Source organism: Petaurus breviceps, unplaced genomic scaffold, assembly GCF_028583685.1.
Source record: "Petaurus breviceps papuanus isolate PSGF00001 unplaced genomic scaffold, PetGlider_PUasm1.0 128, whole genome shotgun sequence".
Taxonomy (NCBI): domain Eukaryota; kingdom Metazoa; phylum Chordata; class Mammalia; order Diprotodontia; family Petauridae; genus Petaurus; species Petaurus breviceps.
Genome location: NW_027185664.1, coordinates 14,649,142 through 14,668,884, shown reverse-complemented (window position 1 = coordinate 14,668,884; position 19,743 = coordinate 14,649,142). Strand labels below are relative to the sequence as shown.

Genomic DNA, 19,743 nt, shown 5'->3' with positions numbered 1-19,743 from the left:
TCTCTCTTTCTCTCTCTCTCTCTCCCCCCACCCCTACATTTTGTACCCCCTACTTTAGTTTAGCTCTGAATATTTCACTTTCAGGATTTGAACAGTACAATCTCATGTGTGTTAGACTTGTCTCCCCAATTACAATGGAAAGTCCTAGAGAGCAGAGACCACCTCTGTCCCATAACACCTAGTCCAGTGCTAGGCACATGGTGCAGATTCAATAAATACTTGTTGAATGAGAAAACTTTAGATCCTCAAGTTCTGAATTTGTGTTCACTCTATGGAGAATATGCTTTGTCTCTCAGAGCCTGGCTGCTAAGTCTGCCCCTCAGGTTCTGTGAACAAGGTAACCCTTAGGTGTTTGTGGGGTTTTCTTTTCTCTAATGCTATTATCTAGAAGCCCCACTGGCTGTGTTAGCCTCCAGTAACTAGCCCCCAGTTTTTATTTAACATCAAATGACTTTTTCAAAGGGATGTTTACTTTAAAAACACAGCAAGAACAAATATGTTTTCCTCAATACCTTAGGGCTGCAGGGGGAACCCTAAACCACCTCAGTCTCTGGGGGAGTAGTAGGCTTTTGATCCAGTTAGTACTGGTCTCTTCAAGTCCAAGCCCAAAGGTGGCATCTCTGCTGGATAAGTTCATATCTCAACCACTGTTGGGTGGATGTCCTCATGGTCCCTCCTTGTTCCCTGGGGCATCATTCCTAGGTTAACTGAAGAACCCCACCTGGAATGCCAGGACATGAAAGTGCCCTCTACTCTGGAGGGCTGGGATGCTGAACTCCTCTCTGGACCTTTTGAAACAAAAAGATTCCTCAAGGTCTGCGCCCTTCACCTGGAAGCTAGAGGCCAAAGCTTGAGATCCATAGCCTCCCTCCCTATAGCTTTGGATTTTGGGTTTCCTTTTTTACACTGGCGGACAAGAGGAAGTAGCTGAAATTGGCAGGCCTTTTAAAACTCCTCTGCAGCCAATCAAAGAATTTCCTCTTTGCCGCGGAGTTAGCCAACCACAGCCAGTTACAGAATGTGCAAGGACGACCCGGCATCTCTACAAAGTGCTTTTCTTCCACGTCATTTTGACTTTGGTGACAGCAAGCTCCTGATCCTCTCCCAAATGGAAAGACACCACCTGAGGCAGTGTGGCTATGCCGGGCCTCCATTACAACTCGTTCATGTACATGACTTCCTTGCTTCTCAGTGAGCTGCTTAATATCCTCCCCACCCTGTGCCGATTCCATGCCAGGCTAGTTGCCACGATTTGACACACCCGGAGAGAGTGGTTTTCCACCCAATTATTGTCCCTGAATAATGGAACTGCATACCAGCAGTATATATATTCCCCAGGTCACAACCTTGCCTGTTAAGTGAATAAGTCAAACCTTCCCAGCAGAAGTTGACAACACTTTAATACAATTCCACATCAGCTTTGATCCTGAATCAAAGGACTGATAAGTGCCTGTGAGGCTATGAACTGTTCACCCAGCTTGTCAATTATTGGGCAGAGAGTCATTTAGATGGGGAAGGGACATCGACAGTACCTCTGAAACTTGCTAACTTGAGAGGATTTGGGAGGGTGACTTGTTTTCTTTCCTTCTTACAGATGGCTTCCTTTGCCCTAAACTCTCTTTAAGAAGTATATTTTTCAATTGGCAAGCATTTTTCCCCTCTCTCTTCCACTCTTCCCCACCCTCACTGGGAAAAAATAAATAAATAAAACCACCCTTGGAATGAGTATGCATAGTCAAGCAAAACAAATATTGATGTTTTCCAAAAATTCGTGTCTTATTTTGGACATTTAGCCTAAAAACTCTTTGAAACAAAGTCCTCAGGGCACTCACTTTATTCTAGACTATTCCAGCATTAGTTCTGTATCACTCTGCAACATTTGATTATATATGGTCTGGTCACTTATAATTGTGTTTGTCATGTTCATATGTAATGTCTTCTTTGCTCTATTAGAGTGTAATTACTTGAGGGTTAGGACTGTGTCCCATGAAATTCAATTTTGAAAATGAAAATTACTGAGCCACTGATATGGCCGTGAACTAAGCCCTGAAACTTTGAAGACTGAAAGGAAGTTGTCTCTGCCCTCGAGGAGTCAGGTTAAGTCAAGTCAGCAAGCACTTATTCATTTGTTTGTTTATTGCACTTATTCATTTATTTGTTTGTTTATTAAGCACTTATTAAATGCCAGGCACTATGCTAAGCGCTGGGAAAAGAGAGTGCCTGCCCACATGGAGATTATAGTATGAGTCCGGAAGACAACATACAATAGGAAGCTGAAAAAGTGTGGGGCAAAAAAGGGTATCATGCTGGAGAAAGTCGGCAGAGGAAGTTTTGGGGAGGAACAGACCAACCAGAGGAAGAGGCCACAGGGCCATGGTGTACTTCCTGTGAGAGAAGGCCAAGGTTAGAGTAAATTTTCCAAGTGAGAAGGATGCCTTAGCATGATGGACAAAGTGTGGAGAGTCAGGGGTAGAGTCTGGAGAGAAATGAAGACTTTACTGTAAAGTGAGGGGATCTAAGCTAAGTAAAGGACAGTGGCAGGGCACTGTGTGCTGTAGGAAGAGAGAGAGGCAGGTTCAGTTTGCATGGAGGTGGCAGGGAGGGATGGGAGAGTGATCAAGAGAGGCTTTGTGGGAATGACATTTCAGGGGAGCCTTGAAATAGGAATAGGGTTAAATAAAAAAATATTAACTTAGAAAAAATGTGAATAGGGTTTTCACAAGTGAGAGGACATGGAGAGATCATTTCAGGTAGAAGAAATTGTCCTGGATCAAAGTCTTGGTGGCGGTAACGTGCAGGATGAGTTTATAGGGGATGGCAAGTTATCTTGTGTAGGAAAAGCAAAATACATCTGCTAGGAGCAGGGTGGGGGGTCCTGAGCTAAAGCTGGGGAGATAGGTTGGAAGGTGTTCAATGTCAAGTTTAGTTTGATTTTTTTGAAACACTAAGCAATGTTTCTCGGCTTTGGTTAGCAGTAGGGGTTGTGCTCCAAATCAATACTCTATTTCATATTTAATGGAGGGGGAGGTTAACAGTACAGTGATCACAAAAGCCAACCCCCCTGAGACCCCTTCCTCTCATTGGCTGTTTCCTCCCAGAATCTCCATTTTAAAGAGGATGCCCAAGCTAGCCATGTCTTCATGCCTCTCCAGCTCTTTCTTATACTCCAGACTTTCTCTGCCACACTTCAACATGGGTACCTTCCCCTCCCCTCTGCTTTTCAGTTTCTTTATGTGTTGTCATCCTCTATTAGAATGTAAGCTTCTTGAGGGTAAGAATTGACATAGTAAGCCTTAATAAATCCTTGTTGACTTGCTCTGACTTCACTAAAGTGAAAAAGAATCAGAGTGAGATGGTTACATCCTTGACCTATAGAAACCCAAAAGAACCCCACTGAATATTTTCAAGGATACATGGAACCTTGCAAATGCTCGGGTTTTCACTGAAAATGTTTCCATTCAGTGGTCCTCCCTTGCAGCTTTCTGGAAGTCCTCTTCATAACACAAGTGAGGCAAACTCTTGAACAGGGGCATGGCTACATGTAGGTTAATAATTGAAGATGGTAACTATGTCCACAAACCTTCTGGGTCTTAATGGTATATGTATGTGGGGCAGCTAGGTAATGCAGTGAATAGAGTACCAGCCCTGGAGTCAGGAGGACCGTAGTTCAAATCCTGCCTCAGACACTTAACACTTACTAGCTGTGTGACCTTGGGCAAGTCACAACCCCAATTGCCCTGCCTTCCCCCCTCCAAAAAAGAAAAAAAAATAGTATATGGATATGCCTCTAGGAAGTCAGTCAGCAGAGCATAATGCAAAACAGGCAGGGGGCCTAAAATAAACACATGGCCCTAGAATTCCCCTTCCTACCCCCCAGACCCCTTTGTGTTTTCCTTGGGCTTCAAAAGAATCCCTGTGGGTTGAATTTAGCTTCAGGTGGCTGCTTTGCTCTGTGAGAGATAGGAGATGATAATGCTTGGGGTGGCCAGAGTGCTCAGTAGTGTCTGGCTGCATGTGTTTCTCAGGCTGCACGTGGTCCCTTTGCTTCTGAGACAGAATATTTGGGTCTGAGTCCTAAGGACAGGCTAAAATGATGGTGGTTTTCCAGTCTAGAAAGTGAAAGGCTGGAAGGGTACTGGAATTGTATGAAAGTCTATAAAATCACAAAATGGAGGGGTCTTTTGGCGGGAGAAGATGGTAGAGGTAGGGGGCACAATTCATAACTCATGCTAGCTTACCAGAAGGGTGTTTCCTTTCAGTTTGAAATTGGTAAATCTAGGATAAATAAATGGGGCTACTTCACAGAGTAAGGAGAAAACTTACAGAATCTATTTCCCCCTTAGATTGAAAGTATTTACAAGTTAAAAAAAAAACAAAAGACGACTTTAGGTATGATAATTAGAATGAGTTACTAGGGAAACTACAGAGTTTGGGGAGTAAGGCTTACCTTTGGGTAGGCACCAAGGATGATAACCACAAGTCTTTTGGAGGCTGGATGCAATTATATTCACTTATTCTTTTGGAAGCCAGGATTCCATTTCAGGCTTCTCTTTGATTGGAAAGCAAATCTTAATGAGATGTCTCAAGTGAAACGAGGCATGGTATCATCAGCAGTGACCATTCTCTGAGGTTCCAGCCCTCTCTGGTGGCTCTGGAATTCTTAGGTGGTTGAGGGAGGCAGAATATTCCTGGATAAAGAGGGGATGGGGAAGGTTATGGATCTGGAGGCATGGAGGAAGGATAAACCACTAGAGTCAAGCAGGGATGAAGGTCAGGTGGACAGGGCAGTAATGGAGAGGAAAGACTAAAGGACCATCAGCTGTAATGTTAATGGGATATAAGATCTTGCCCATGTGGAGCTCATTAAGGGAAGCTTCCCCTAAGGAAGCTTGCTTGTAGGAAGTTTTTCACACCTTTTGTTAATTTCTAATTGGGTACTAAGTCATGAGGGTTGTGATGCCTTCTGGCTCTGAGAAGTGTATATATACTCTAAGCTGGTATTTTGCCTTGGGGGCTTGCTTATGGGAAGGATCCTGTGATTCCCTGGTGGAGGGTCTGAGTTGTAATGGGAATGTAAATTTTAAAGATCTTCCCTGCCCCTAGGCTAAAGTGCACCTGGAGCCTGGGGTGGGAGGCTTGTTTTTCAGTAGATACTTCTCGATTGGCCAGTGGATCCAGAAGGTTGTTACATTCTCTGAGCCAGGAGAAGGCTGTATAAGCCCTGATGTGTAGCTTTGTTTTGGGGCTCACTTTGAGAAGCGTTCTGTGATTTGATCAGATGAAACTCTGGGAAGCCATTGTTGAGAGCCCCTGGCTTTGAAAAACCCAGATGTTGATTTGGTATGGATGTAATGGTTGGACAATTTGGAAAACTGTCTACTTGATCTGTTTCTCTGTCTTGATAATTCTGTTTGTATACTCTGAAGTTCGGGGTGCTGACCTTTTCCCCCTGAACTAGGTAAACGATACATATTTGACTGATTAAAGTAAGCTTGTTAACCCATTTTGAGTTGCTTTCCTTTATCAAAGCAGATCCAAGAACCTGTGTTGGCAGCCACCCTGGGGACGGTTGGGGTGCTTGCTGCTACATGAGTGGCCGTAGGTTTAGAGCTACCTGACTGCTCAGATATGAAGGCTCTCTCCATTCAGGGATGTATGTAAAGTGTATAGTTGATTCAGGCAGTCAGAACCCTGTCTGTTAGTCTTTATTTCTTGGCTTGTATTTTCTCAAGTTCAGGATGCTGACTTTTCCCCTGAACTAGTGAATGTGATTAAAAAAGATTGTTGACCCCTTAAACAGCTGTCTCTCCTAGTAAAGCAGATCGAAGAACCTGTGCTAGCAGCCATCCTGGGGATGCCAGTGTGGTTGCTGCTACAGTGACTGAGCAAGAAGAGGAAGTTATAGAGAATATCCATATCCTAGGGCAAGAGTAAAAACCAGGATTTCTTCCTTTCCGGTTTCCTTAGGTCAGAAGCTACAATCAGGGGTCCTGGAACCTGGATTTGTCTCTTAGTTAAAAGAGTAGCACAGGGGTGGCTAGGTGGCCCGGGAGTCAGGAGGACCCGAGTTCCCTTCCGGCCTCAGACACTTAACACCCACACACACACACAAAAGATGTAGCACAGTTCACACAATCACAGGGATCACAGATTCAGAATTGAGAGAGACCTTAGAAGTAATTTAGGGGAATAACTAATTTAGGGATACAGCACTGGCCCTGGAGTCAGGAGGATCTGAAGTTCAGAATCTGGTCCCAGATACTCACTAGTTATGTGACCCTAGGCAAGTCACTTAACCCCTATTCCCCCCTCCCCCCCCCCAAGAAGTAATTTAGAGTCTAACCTCTTTGTTTTACAGATAGGGAAACTGAGGCTCAGGGAGGTTCAGTGATTTGCCTATGGTTCACACAGATCTTAAGTGACAGAGCAGGGGTTCAAACCCAGGTCCTCTGATTAAAAATCCCATGCTCTCCATGTTGCCTCTGGGTGCTGAGATTCCTGAGGCTCCCCTTCTGAAAGTATAGTGAAACTGCTTTCTGGTATATCTGGAAGGCCCTGGATGTGCTTGTGAAACTCTAGTCTAATGTGACGGCAGACACTTCTGGGACGTGGTAAAAGGTCAGGTTTTGAAGAGAACACAGAGACTTGGTTGTGAGAGCCAAGCTTGGAGACTTACAGATGTTCTCCTGAACTTCCTTGTAAAAGACTGTAGCCTGCAATTTTCAGGGTTCGTTGCAAGCTTATCCTGTCAATCAATTAACCAAAACAGATAGTGCAGAATGAGTTACTTTGGGACAAAGGGAAGGTTGTTATGATACATATTTCCCTTCTGTTCAGAAACTTACCTTTTGAGAAAGAGGAACCCCTTCTCCATCAATCTACATTGGATTAATGATATTTAGTGTCCAAAGTGCTTCATACGGACACACAATGCCTTGATTTTAGAATGTGATTAAATATCTAAAGCGGCAAATGGAAGGTACCTTTGAACTAATAAGGTGAATAACTTTCACTTCTTCAGCTCTAGTGAGAAATCCCCGAGATAAGTTTTTACTAAAACTGCAGATAATGAAATAAATGGGTACACAGTTTCAGGATCAGCAAATTCTCAGGACCCCTACTCCCCAGCTCTGTAATCAGCAGGCAGGGTCAGTGATCAAGGCTGCTCCCTAGATGAGCCTACAGAAGCTTGAGGTTGAATGAAAGAGAGATGAGAAAGATTCTGAGTAAGAGGGCTTTCACATAAGTCCTACCTATCTAACTTCGCAGGTCATGAAAATAATAGAATGGGAGGGCCAGAAGAGGCTTCAGTGGGCCATATGGTTCCAAATTCTCTCCCCTTCTCCCTCCTCTCCTTCCTTATTGATTTGGGGGCATCTAGGTGGTGCAGTGAATAGAGCACTGATCCTGAAGTCAGGAGGATCTGAGTTCAAATATGGCCTCACACACTTGACACATTTATTAGTTGTGTGACCTTGGGCAAGTCACTTAAACCCTTGCCCCCAAAAAAATAAATAAATAAAAAGAGAAGGCAAAGAGAAGGTAGGTGCCATTTCTTTTTCAGACTACAATTTTTCCCCAACAAATTCAATCTCTCTAATTCATACTTTCCTTATAGCAAAAACAACTAAGCCCATAGGAACCAACAAATAGACCTTATCAGATGCCTCATGAAACATTCTGCACCTTTATTTGCCCAATTCTCTAACAAGAGGAGGGACGTTCTCCAGAATCCAGAAACTGGTAAATGACTTTTCTCACATAATTCCAAGCTGTTTCCAGAAGAGTTGTGTTCATTCTCAGCTTTCTCTGCTTATTTTCTTTGCTTTCTTTTTTTTCTTTTTCTTTTTTTTTGGAGGGGGAAAGATTGGGCAATTGGGGTTAAGTGACTTGCCCAAGGTCACACAAATAATAAGTGTTAAGAGTCTGAGGTCACATTTGAACTCAGGTCCTCCAGACTCCAGGGCCGGTGCTCTGTTCATTGCACCACCTAGCTGCCCCTCTGTTGCTTATTTTCGATTGTAAGCTTGCTAACGAGCAGCTTCTGGGTAAGGCTGAAGCCCTGATGAATCTGAGAGCCAGAATGAAGAAGGGGATCCAATCAATTGTAGACTCCTTAGCCCTTTGCAATTTGACATCTCTCTAGATTTCCAGCCTTATTGTTATTTTTTAACCATTTCTCTTCAGGGACTCTCTCTTCAGTCAGACTGGACCACCCACTGATCTTTAATAACATTTTAAAATTTCTCCCTTCCCCTCCTCATTCCAAATGCCTGGGATGCCCTCACCTGATCCCTCTTTCTCTCCAGAAATACTATCTGTCCTTCAAAATCCTAAACTAAAATATGACCTCTTCCATCAAAAACTCCAGTTATCCCCAGTTGGAAGTGCGCAATCAATCTCAAAGCATTTATTAAACACTTACTATTTTCCAGGCTGTCAGCTAGCTGGCTCAGCGGATATAGAGTGCTGGGCCTGGAGTCAGGAAAACCTGAATCCAAATCCAGCCTCAGACACTTAGTAGTTTGTGTGACCTTGGGCAAGTCACTTAACTTCTGTTTGCCTTGATCCATTGGAGAAGAAAATTGCAAACCACTCCAGCACCTTTGCTAAGAAAATACCATGAAAAGTGAGGTTCATGGGGTCATGAGGAGTCATATACAACTGGACAGCCACAGTTTGACAGGTACTGTGCTAATAAAGGATAAAAACACTCTCTGTCCTTAAAGAGTTCTCATTCTAATGACAGAAACAACGCGTTAATAATGAGGTACGTACAAGGAATAGTGAAGAATTCAGGGGAACTTGGTAATAAATAAGAATGAGGAGGAAGAGGAAGATAACCAGCATTTTGTAGCCTGGTACTGGCTGTTATCTCATCTGATCCTCCAGACAACCTTGGGAAGTCAGGGCTATTATCCCCACTTTACATTTGAGGAAACTGAGGCAGAGGTTGTGTGACTTGCCCGAGGTCACACAGCTAGTAAGTGTGAAGCCAATGGGGAGAAGAAACAAAATCCTGCAACAGGGTCAGTGGATGATCCGCCCAGTACTACTACCGCTAGAGGGCGCATTCCTCCCTTCTGTTAATGATTGATGAACCATTGTTTAGGGAATGTACTCTACAGGGAGGCATGCTGTCTACTAGGATCTGTCTATGGGGTCAAATCGCAGCATATTGATCAACCTGAAATAAAGAGAAGACACAGAAGCATCTGTTCAGCAGCTCACAGAGCAGGCAAAGAACCATAAGGGTGGTCCCTGGAAAAATAGCTCTAATCAGCTGCATTTATAGCCTTAGACACACAGGCTGCCACGACTGACCCCATATCAAGTATCTAGACACTATAGGCTCCAGGTCATTTTTTTTTTCAGCACCAGACATGGACAGCTGTTCAGGAGGGGTAGCAGGTTTCTGTCTGCTGGCCACACTAATCAGTGTTTGGGAGAAAGGCAGAGAATAGCCATTGGGACCAAGCCTTATGTATGACCTTATCAAAGGACCAGGTGTACCCCATTTAGTTGTGTCTGTCAGAGAGAAAGCCCTCCTGAGGCCTTCTAAGAAGGGGAATAAATGGCTGGGTGTAGGATATATGCAGGGAGGGAACCTTGGAATTCTTAGAAGCCAGGACCTCTGGCCCTCCCAAAGGCCACCCACATTTGTAAGCTGTCCTGTAGCTGACTTGAGCACTAGGCAGACCTCATGTGTTTTGTGTAATTTCTTACTAGATGCCATTTCAAAGGGTAATGCTTTTGGATCCTGTCACTCAGATTCTAGACGTGATCCTCTTTTTCGGGGCTGCAGCCCGCTCCACTTTGGCTACACGAACTACAGGAAATTTGTAAAGATGATCAAAAAAAGGGAGAATGGTCAATTTGGGGGCTGTTTTGGCAAGATAGGCACAGTAATGAATTGTTAATAGAGCTATGGTACCACTATTCTGGAAAGTAATTTGGAATTATGTAAACGAAGCTACAAAATGTCCTTGGTCCAGAGTTTTCTTTTCTGAGCTTATACCCTAGGAGAGAGTCATTGATAAAAAGCAAGATTCTATGTATATCTGAAAACTTATAGCAGCATTTATTATTATACCCATATATTGGGTACATGAATGTAATGCACTAAGAAACAATGAAAGTGATGGATAAGGAGAATAGAAAGATATAAATGAACTGAGAGAAAGTGAAATAAACAAAGATGACAATTTAAATGGAATAACCACTTCAAGACAATCAAAAGTGAAGTCTGTGAAATTATTCAGAGTAAGCTCAGTCCCAAAGAAGAGAGAAGAGAAGCCACCTTTGTGTGCCCTTGCTTCCACCTAGTCCTTTGTAGATGTCTGGGTCCATGGCTGTGGAATATTGCATATCAGGTTTTTTCAATGTGTCCATCATTTTTGCTTATTTTTTCCTCTTTAAAATAAATTAGTTATATTAAAGGCTGGATCTGTCTGGGAGGGGGGTGTAGAAACAAAAGATTTCAATAAAAATTTTATTTAAAAAAAGAACGTAAACCCCTTGGAGGCAGGAATTTCTTTGCTTTTGTATTTGTATCTCCAGCTCTAGCAATACTGTTTGATTCATAGTAGGCACTTAATAAATGCTTTTCCATTTGTTTATTAGGCTCTAAAGGCAGCCCTGTATTTCGGCCAACTGCAATAATAGGTGTTCATACTGATGACCCTGAGTCATATCCTATTTGAAAAAGCAGGGAGAGGCTGGTCATGGGCTGTAGTCAGTGTAATCCCTGCTCCTTGGGGAGTGTGAGGTTGGTGGAATGCATTCAGTATGGAAGATCTAAACTACAGCAAGGCTACTAGAAATGTAGAAGGGATTGTTGGAATGGGCAGTGGGAGACAGATCCATTTCAATGATAATCCTAACCCTGTGTTTTCTGAGACCCCTTCAACCTGTATTAAGTGTAGTAAGTGACCAGTGACTCAGGGAGGCAGGCAGCTGGTGGGTGAGACTGACGTTAACTCCACTAACTGGTGATAGGGAAAAAAAGTGTTCTTGTGCATATAACAATCCCCCAAGGGAATGACAGAGCCTATCCCCTCGTTCCCCTTTGGGGACTGCTTTTCTCTTACAAAGCTGAAAGACACTTGATGTTCTTTTAAACCTGATTTTACCTAGAAATATTGGTAGTGGAAGTACAGAGTATGCCCCACACCCCTCCTTGCATTGACTGTGGGAGATAATAATGAGAAATTTGGCCTCTTTCATAGTGTGAAAGCCTTTGGCTTCCCAGCTTGATAGGTATTCTTGCCCCAATACCTAGACTCTGCCTTGACTGTTTGAAGGCTGATGTTGGATTCCAGTTTAATGAGCCACTTTGACTTAGACCCATGGCTGTTTCCCAATCTCAAGCTTCATTCCAGGCCTTTTAGCACCTCCTGGGCACTCAATTGCTTTTTGCCAAGGCACCAAGCCCAGGCCAGCCTCATGGGGGACCTGGCCTCCGCTCCTGTATCACTTCCCTGGCACTCCTTCCTTGCAGAGTACTCCAGAGCTGGTATTCACAGTGCCTAAGCATAAGGACAGATGGAAAGCTGCATCTATGCTCATTCTGCCCAGTGTCTTGTCTATGGCACCATGAGGTGGTTCTCTCATTATAACCAACCTACTCACAGACTCCAAGCTAAGAATCCTGACACCCTTGAGTAAGATCATAGGATCATAGAGTAGAGCTGGGAGGGGCCTCCGAATTCATCAGGTCCAACTCCCTCATTTAACAGGTGAAGACACTGAGACTCAGAGTGGTCAAGTGACTTGTTTAGGTTACAGTAAGTGGCAGAATCCAGGTGCCCGGACTCTGAATCCATTTTCCCTCTGCCTTGCTGCCTCCCAGTGATAAGAGCTCACATTTACATATGCCTTAAGATTTGCAAAACACTTGCCAGTTATCTTACTCACAACAACCCCTTGGAGCAGGTGTTATTATCTCCACTTTACAGATGAAGAGACTGTCAATGTTATTCAATATTTCTAAAATGAAACTCATTATCCTTCCCCCTAAATTCTCCCTGCCTTCTACATTCCCTATGACCATCGAAGGCAATACCATCCTCCCAGTCCGTCAGGTTCACAGCCTAGGAGCCAGCCTGGATCCCTCACAATCTCTCACCCTTCAGATCCCACATCTCTTGAATGTGGCCCCATTCTCTCCTCTGACACCGGGCTGGTGCAGGCTCTCTCACCTCATTCCTAGACTATTGCTGGTTGGTCAGCCTGTCTGAGTCGCTCCCTGCTCCAGTCCACCTTACATTCAGCCATTAGAGATTTCCCTGAAGTGCAGATATGAGCGCATCACCCCCTACTCAATAAATTCCAGTGGTTCCCTATTGCCTCCAGGAGCAAACTGGAGATCCTGTCTGGCATTTAAAGCCCTTATAACCTAGACCTCTTCTACTTCCCAGGCTTCTGACATCTTACCCACTGACATGCACTCTTCAATCTAGTGACACTGTTCCTCGCTGCTGTGCCATGAGCAGGACACTCCATCTCTCACCTCTGGCCATTGTCTCTGGCCATCCCCCCCCCCCCCCAAATGCCTGGAATGCTCTCTATCTTCCGTTGTGATTATAACATCCCCAGCTTCCTTTAAATCCTAATTAAAACCCCACCTTCTATAGGAAACCTCCTGCAATCCCTTTAATCTTAGTGCCTTTCCCCACTAAGTGTTTACTCTTATTCCAGTAGATAGCTGGCTTTGTGAATAATCGCTTGACTTTGTCTCTCATTCAGTTGTGAGCTCCTGGAGGGCAGAGACTGTGTTATACACTTCTTTTTAGATTCTATGCCTGGTGCATAGTACGTGCCTAATGGTGTTTATTGTTTGAGGGTACCCCGTGCCAAAGTAGTTATGGGGTGAAGCTCCCTGTTCTCAAAGTAGGCCAACTGTCATGGGTACAACAGGGTACATCACTAGTTCTCTATTCAGGGTGAATCCCCCGACCCTGAAGTGGTTGTCTCTATTCAAATTCACCCTGCAAATTTCCACGTGGCTGCGATCTAGGACCACATTTTACATAATTGCAACTTTGAACAATTCAGGAGATTCATTATTCCTATGAATTGAGACATGGTTCTACTTAGGTATACGATGTCCTGACTGGTCACCACATTTACTTGGCAATTGGAGAACTGGCTCACAAGCATGAACTATAAAGAACTGCTGTTTGGGGGAACCTGCCGACTGTTAGGGCGATAATGTCGTGGAAAAGGAGGCGGGGTAACAGATGCTGGCTACGGCATGCAGAAAGTAAGAGGAAGTGTTCACACTGCTGTGCGAATCGTTTAAGACGTGGAACGTCCCACGATCTCTAAACTCTCAAGGGAGTTATTTATGAAAACACTTTACTGATGAGCAAGAACTGGTGAATGAACCTTCAAAGGAAGGGAAGGACAGACAAAGATGTGAAAGGCTTGGGGAGGGGAGGCTCGAGTCCCTTTTCAGTCCTTCTGATGGGGTGCTTGGACCCCAACCCAAGGACACTATGCCTAGCAATAACTCATGAGTAGGCCCCAGTAAGACAAACTACGTTTTCCTGAAATTACTCATAAACAGGTCCACAGCAAAATAAACTCTCTTTCCCCATCACAAGAACAAGCTGACCTCTGAAGAAATTCTCTTGCAAAAACAGGACTATCTTGTAACCTTGTAATCTTGTATTATATACTGATTCCCAAAGTTATCAAACTCAACCCAGAGGTCAAGCTATACTCGTCAACTCTCAAACCTCTCTTGCTACAGATGTAAAACACCAAAAACACACCCTGAAAAACCCCTTCCCCTGGTTTCCAGGAGTGAATGATGCCAGTGACCAAGGTTGTAAATTATCACCTATTTAGCGTATCTGTCAGATAATCCACTACTTTTCCTATATAAACTTTAGCATCATTCTGGTTAAGTTGCAAGTTCCTTAAGGAATTCAAGATCCCTAGGGAGCTCTGGCATTACGATAAACCTTTGCCACCTTGACTGAAGAATTCTTGAGTCCATAAATTCATTCCAGATGACCCTCTCCTGTACTCCGGTCTTTGGGGGGGGTCGCTGATCCTCTCAAACCATATCATTTTCAAAGGTTTCAGAGGACAGACCACCACCCTGTCCAGTGAGACTGCACTTGGGGCAGCACTATCCTCTGTGGACTCCCACACGAGTATCTTCTCTCTGTCATCTGTAAACAAAACGGCTCCAGGAAGTTTCAAGTAATTTTGGCTCTGTCTTTAAAATAAGTATTGCATTATATTTGCAAGGTTCGATACTGTAATGGGCCCTAGCTCTGAAGAAATTAATAAATATCCTTAGGCAAATTGTTTCATCTCTGTACCTCTGTTTTCTCATGGAAATAAGAGGGTTGGGCTAGGTTCCTTCTAGCCCTTAGGTTCTGTAATTCTAGTGTTATCTTTCTGCTTACTCACAGACATATTCAGAGGCTGATCAAATTCCAGCCTGTTCCAGCAAACTGAGGTGAGAGGCTATCACATTCAGCTTCCTCATTTTATAGATAAAGAAACTGATGACCAGAGAAAGGAAATCACTGGAGTGAAACCACACAATTACTGGTTACTGGGGAGTCTGGACCCAAAGTTATGTCTCCTGACTTTCTACCACACCATGTCATCACCCCCAAATAGACTATGAGGATACCCCCTAAATGGTCTGCAGCTCTAGCCTTGTGCATAAACAGAAAAGGCCTCTTGTCAGGGGTGTATGGGCAGCTAGGTAGCATAGTGGGCAGAGTGCTAGGCCTGGAGTCTTCCCGACTCCTCTTCCCAAGTTCAAATGTAGCCTCAGACAATAGTTGTGTGACCCTGGGCAAGTCGCTTAACCCTGTTTGCCTCAGTTTCCTAATCTGGGAAATGAGCTGGAGAAGGAAATGGCAAACCATCTCAGTATCTCTGCCAAGAAAACCAGATGTGGTCAGGAAGAGTCAGACACACGCGAACATCTACAAGGGATGTAAGTAATTTGGGTTGTTATTACCTTCTTCCTTCTCAAAAAAAAAGAAAAAAAATTGCTGGGGTTGCTTTTTTCTTTTGGGTGGCAGTTATCTGATGATGCTCCAATAGAGCGGTCAATGAGAAGCCCATTATCTCAAGTACCACTGAAAACCACTTTAGGAGACGATGAGATTCCAGCAGGTTGGACTCTACCAAAACTAGCCGGGGCCCCTAACCCTTCCACTTTGGGAGGAGCACTGGAATAGATGATGCCCCAAACTCTGAAATGACGGTCCCTGATCATCTCATCACCCCCACCGCAGCAGTTTACTCTAAAGAATCTCTGGCCTCTTTTGGTTAGAGGGAGTCTTCTTTAAGCCAAGGACCTCCCCCTTAAGCTGTGGTCTCCCTTAAGGACCCATCTCCCTTGGCTGGCTGCCTCCTTCAAGGGTTAGCATCCCAACCCCCCCAAGCTGGGGTCTCCCTTTAGCTGTGTCGCCCTTAAGGGCTAGGGAAGCCGTCTTGGTGTGGTGTGTTGATATGTTACCCCCAACAAATGCCTTTATTTGAGTTGGAGACAGCCTGACCAAATTCCTTGGAGACAATCTTGCACCCCAACATTTTGGGGGTGCCCATGAACCTCATCATTTCTGGCTCCCTGAACCTCATCACTATCTAGGGATTCTCTTTTGAACTGAAAATATTCTTAGGAGGAACATGTGACACTTGTAGATTAACAGTTAACAAAAGGAATTTACTGAACAAAACTATCTCTGCTTTTAAGGCAGTGCATACCACCTCAGACCATTAACACTGAGTGTAGAGTGTATGTAGTCCGGAAGCCTGGAGTTCCGATTCTACTAGATACTTTAAAAAGTGGGACCAGCATCAAATCATTTAACACTCGGTGTCCTTTTTTGCAATTAGAGATAATATTACCTATGACAGAATTTCCTCACAGGATTAGCTGAAGCTCAGACTGGAGAATGGGCTGCCTGTGAATGTCAGTTACTGATATAGCACAGAAAGGGCGACAGACAGAATCCGAAGATGCCTCAGTACAAATCCCGCTTCTGACGATAGCTCGGTGTCCTTGGGCGCCAAGAGGCTTGCCCAGGATCACTTACGCTATGGATCAGTGGGAGCGCTGCAATCCAGGTCTTCCTGGTTTAGGGGCTGGCAGTTCTATCCACTATGATGATACAGCCTTTTCACCACCCAGTAGGTGGAGATAATAATACTTGCCCTGTTCATTTCTCAGGACTGTTAGATGGAAAGCATTTTTTAAGCCTTGAAATGTGTCCAGTAATTATTGTCCTCTCCTTTCATACCAGTTTCTTCCCTGCCAGCCTGGTGAACTTGAGGGTAGGGATTGCTTTATTCAGTTTATTCATAGAGCCTGGGTATCTGTGACGCTTATGCTGGACAAGTGGGTCAACGCCATGCGACGCAGAGTAAATCTGTGCTACGTCATTCTATGACGCTCTCATACCTCATGGTGAGAGATGGGGTCTTATATATCGAAGGTTGTGGGAGGAATCTAGGGGTGGTCTAGAGGACGAGTTTGGGGAGGGTCTTCAGGAGAAGTCACATGCGGTCAATGAGTGAATAAGGGTGGGAAGTTGCTGGAGGCTGCCTGGAGACTACAGACTATGGTGGGCTAAGCCAGTTCAAGGGTGGAAAGTCTAGCAACAGAGGTTTGGGCCCAACCACAATGTAAGGCTTATGGCCTCATGCAAATACCTCATCAAATGGGACCATTTAATCAGAGTTCAAGGGGGGGTTCCCAGAGCTTATACCTCAAAGATTCAAGGAGAGCTTGATGGTGTGCTTGGGATCTATGTTTGTAAGATCTGTTCGTAAACTGAATTTGTAATACCAATTTGTAACATCAGTAATGATGGGGTACTTGGGATCTATATTTGTAACATCTGTAAAACTTTGTAACATCAATTTGTAAAACCAGTCTGTAAAATTCCCTTTCCCAGCCTCAAACTCTGCCCCTTCCCCCTATCTGCACTCTGCCTAAGCAACAACTTGTGACTCCTTTGTTCTTGCTTAATCTCCTCATGTCTCCTCCTGTCTGGCCCAAATCTCATCTCCAAGTTAAACTCCTCAAACTTTTATCTATGCACTGAAGTCCCTTACATCCATCTGGTCAGCCCTGACAATGGCAGCCCTACCCTTTAAAAGTAAAAGCCTGTGCCCCCTTTCTCTTGCAGGTCCACTAAGCATCCTTGCCCGCTGTAAATCGTTAAATAAACTTTTTCAACTCTGACTCCAAGTAAGGCTGAGCTGAATTCTTTCCAGACTGAATCGAAGGTTCTAGTCTTAAGATCAGAGTCCCTGCTGAACCTATTGGGAGCCATCCTTCATCAAGCTCAAGGGGATTCCCAGAGCCCATACCTCATCAGTTTAGTCTGAGTAAGGCCCTCAGTGTCTGGTACCTTATCTTGCTAGGTGATCTTCAGAATCTTCCTAAGACAATTCAAATGGAAGCGATTCAGTTTCCTGGCATTGTGCTGGTAGACTGTCCAGGATTCACAGGCATGCAACAATGAGGTCAGCACAACAGCTCTGTAGACCTTCAGTTTGGTAAGCAGTCTAATACCTCTTCCCTCCCACACTTTCCTTCAGAGCTTCCCAAACACTGAGCCAGCTCTGGCAATGTCTGCATCAACCTTGTTATCAGTGTATGTACATCCCTGGAAAGTACACGACCACAGTAAGTGAACTTATTAGCCAAATTTATCAGAGAATTGATCCATACTTTGTTGTATCTCAGCTTCAGAGGCTGCACTGAGTGCACAATCATTTGCAAACAGAAAATCATGCACCAACACGCCTTCCACTTTGGTCTTGACCTGTATGTAGCCTTTTCAAATTGAAGAATTTACCATCACTGAGGGAGCTGACCTTGATTCTGTGTTCATCCTCATAGAAAGCATATGACAACGTGGCTGAAAACATCATACTAAAAAGCATGGGAGCAAGCACACAGCTCCATAAAAAGTTATCAGTAGCCTGTAGGTGGGTCTGCAGTCTCAAGCCTCTCCCACTCCATCCATTCTTTAGTCATTAAAGTAATTTTCCCAAAACATAGGTCTGACTATGGTTCCCTATAGCCTCCAGGAAGCTTATACAAAATGTTGTGTTTGGCATTTAAAGACCTTCATTACCTCACCCAGGGATGGGGAACCTGTGGGCTCTGAGTCCCTCAGTGGCCTCCTAGATCCTTGGGTGTGGTCTTTTGACTGAGTCCAAGTTTTGCAGAACAAATCCTTTTATTAAAGGGATTTGTTGGGTGAAGTTTGGAGTCAGTCCAAGGGTCACACTTGAGGACCTAGAGGGGCATGTGTGGCCTCCAGGCCTTAGGTTCCCCACCCCTGAGTCCCAGCCTCTTCTGACCTTTTCCAGTTTTCTTACACCTTACCCTCTGCCATGACCCAATAACACTGGCCTCCTGGCAGTGCCACAAATGAGAGTCTCCATTTCTTGGCTCCTGCCATTTTCTCTGGCTGTCCTCCATGCCTGGAACACTATCCCTCCACTATCATTACTGACCTCCCTGGCTTCCTTTCAGTTCCAACTAAAATCCCACTTTTACAAAAAGTTTTCCCTAATCTCTTAATTTGAGTTCTTCCCCTCTTTGCATTATTACCTATTCATCCAGTACATAGCTGGCTTTGTACATAGTTGCTTGCATGTTGACTCTCCATTAGACTGTGAGCTCCTTGGGGCAGGGATGGTCTTCTGCCTCTTTTTATATATGGAGATACTTTTTGAATAGAACTGGGCTCCACCAAAGGAAGTCAGGTCCTTCCCACTGCTCCTTCCCAAGGCAGGAGTGCACAGAAAGCCCTAAGCCACACCCCCAGGGAAAGTGTCTTCATAGAAAGTGTCTGAAGGCTGCATTTAGCCTTCTGGTGGAAATCCCAGCTGTTATTTCTAACCTCGGCCTGGCCATCACCTTCCCCAGGCCCTCCAGTTCTCTGGTTTCAGTTCAACTCATTGGCTGTGCCTCTGCCTGTTTCTATCTCCCAGCCTCTATTTCTGAATGCAAATGTCTCTGCTGGCTTGGCAAGGAGCAGTTTGGGCAGACAGTCTTATCCCATCTTCCTCCCCAACCTTCCTTAACCTCCAAACCCACAGCCAAAGCTTCTGCCCCAGCAAGAATCAGAAGGCCGAAGTTTAAATCCGGACGGCACTTTATTATCAGTATAACTCTTGAAATTAATTGAATTCAGAATATTTCATTATCCTCATCTGCAAAGTGGAGATAATCCTGTACTACCTACTTCACAGGTCTGTTGAGAGGCTCAAAATTAAATAATGTAGGTAAGTGCTTTATCATCATTCCTCTTAAGTATTGTAGGGGTATATATGTTGTATATATTTGTTTGCATGTTGCCTCCCCCATTAAATTACAAGTTCTTTGAAGGCAGAGATTGAATTTTGCCTTGTTTTGATTCTTGGTACAATACTTGTGATGTGGTTTGAAGAGGTTACCCACTAAAAGGATTAGGGTTGCTCTGGAGACCCCAAAATACCAATACACTGGGTCCTGCCCTGCCGAATTGAATTCAACTCAAGTCTTCTCAGCCAAAGAAAAGTAAAATTTATTTAAAATTTGCTTTCATTAGACACAGTAAGTCTGTGCTAGAAAATTCCATGGTATTCTCACTATTCTATGGCGTTCTATGGCTCTCTCACACCACATGATGTGAGATGGGGTCTTATCTATAGAAGGTTGTGTGTGGGAGGAATCTAGGGGTGGTCTAGAGGTAGAGTTTG

General features: G+C 44.3%; 1 long non-coding RNA gene across 1 annotated transcript in view; it reads right to left on the bottom strand.

Moving 5' to 3' along the window:
• Window positions 1-17,490, bottom strand: part of LOC138172218 (uncharacterized) — a 21,693-nt gene extending 4,203 nt beyond the window's left edge. The window contains exons 1-2 of the long non-coding RNA XR_011171077.1: window positions 17,356-17,490; window positions 4,448-4,688 (exon numbers count right to left, since the gene is read on the bottom strand). This is a non-coding gene — a long non-coding RNA (uncharacterized lncRNA). The remainder of the gene's footprint in view (window positions 1-4,447; window positions 4,689-17,355) is intronic.
• Window positions 17,491-19,743: the final 2,253 nt, after the last annotated feature.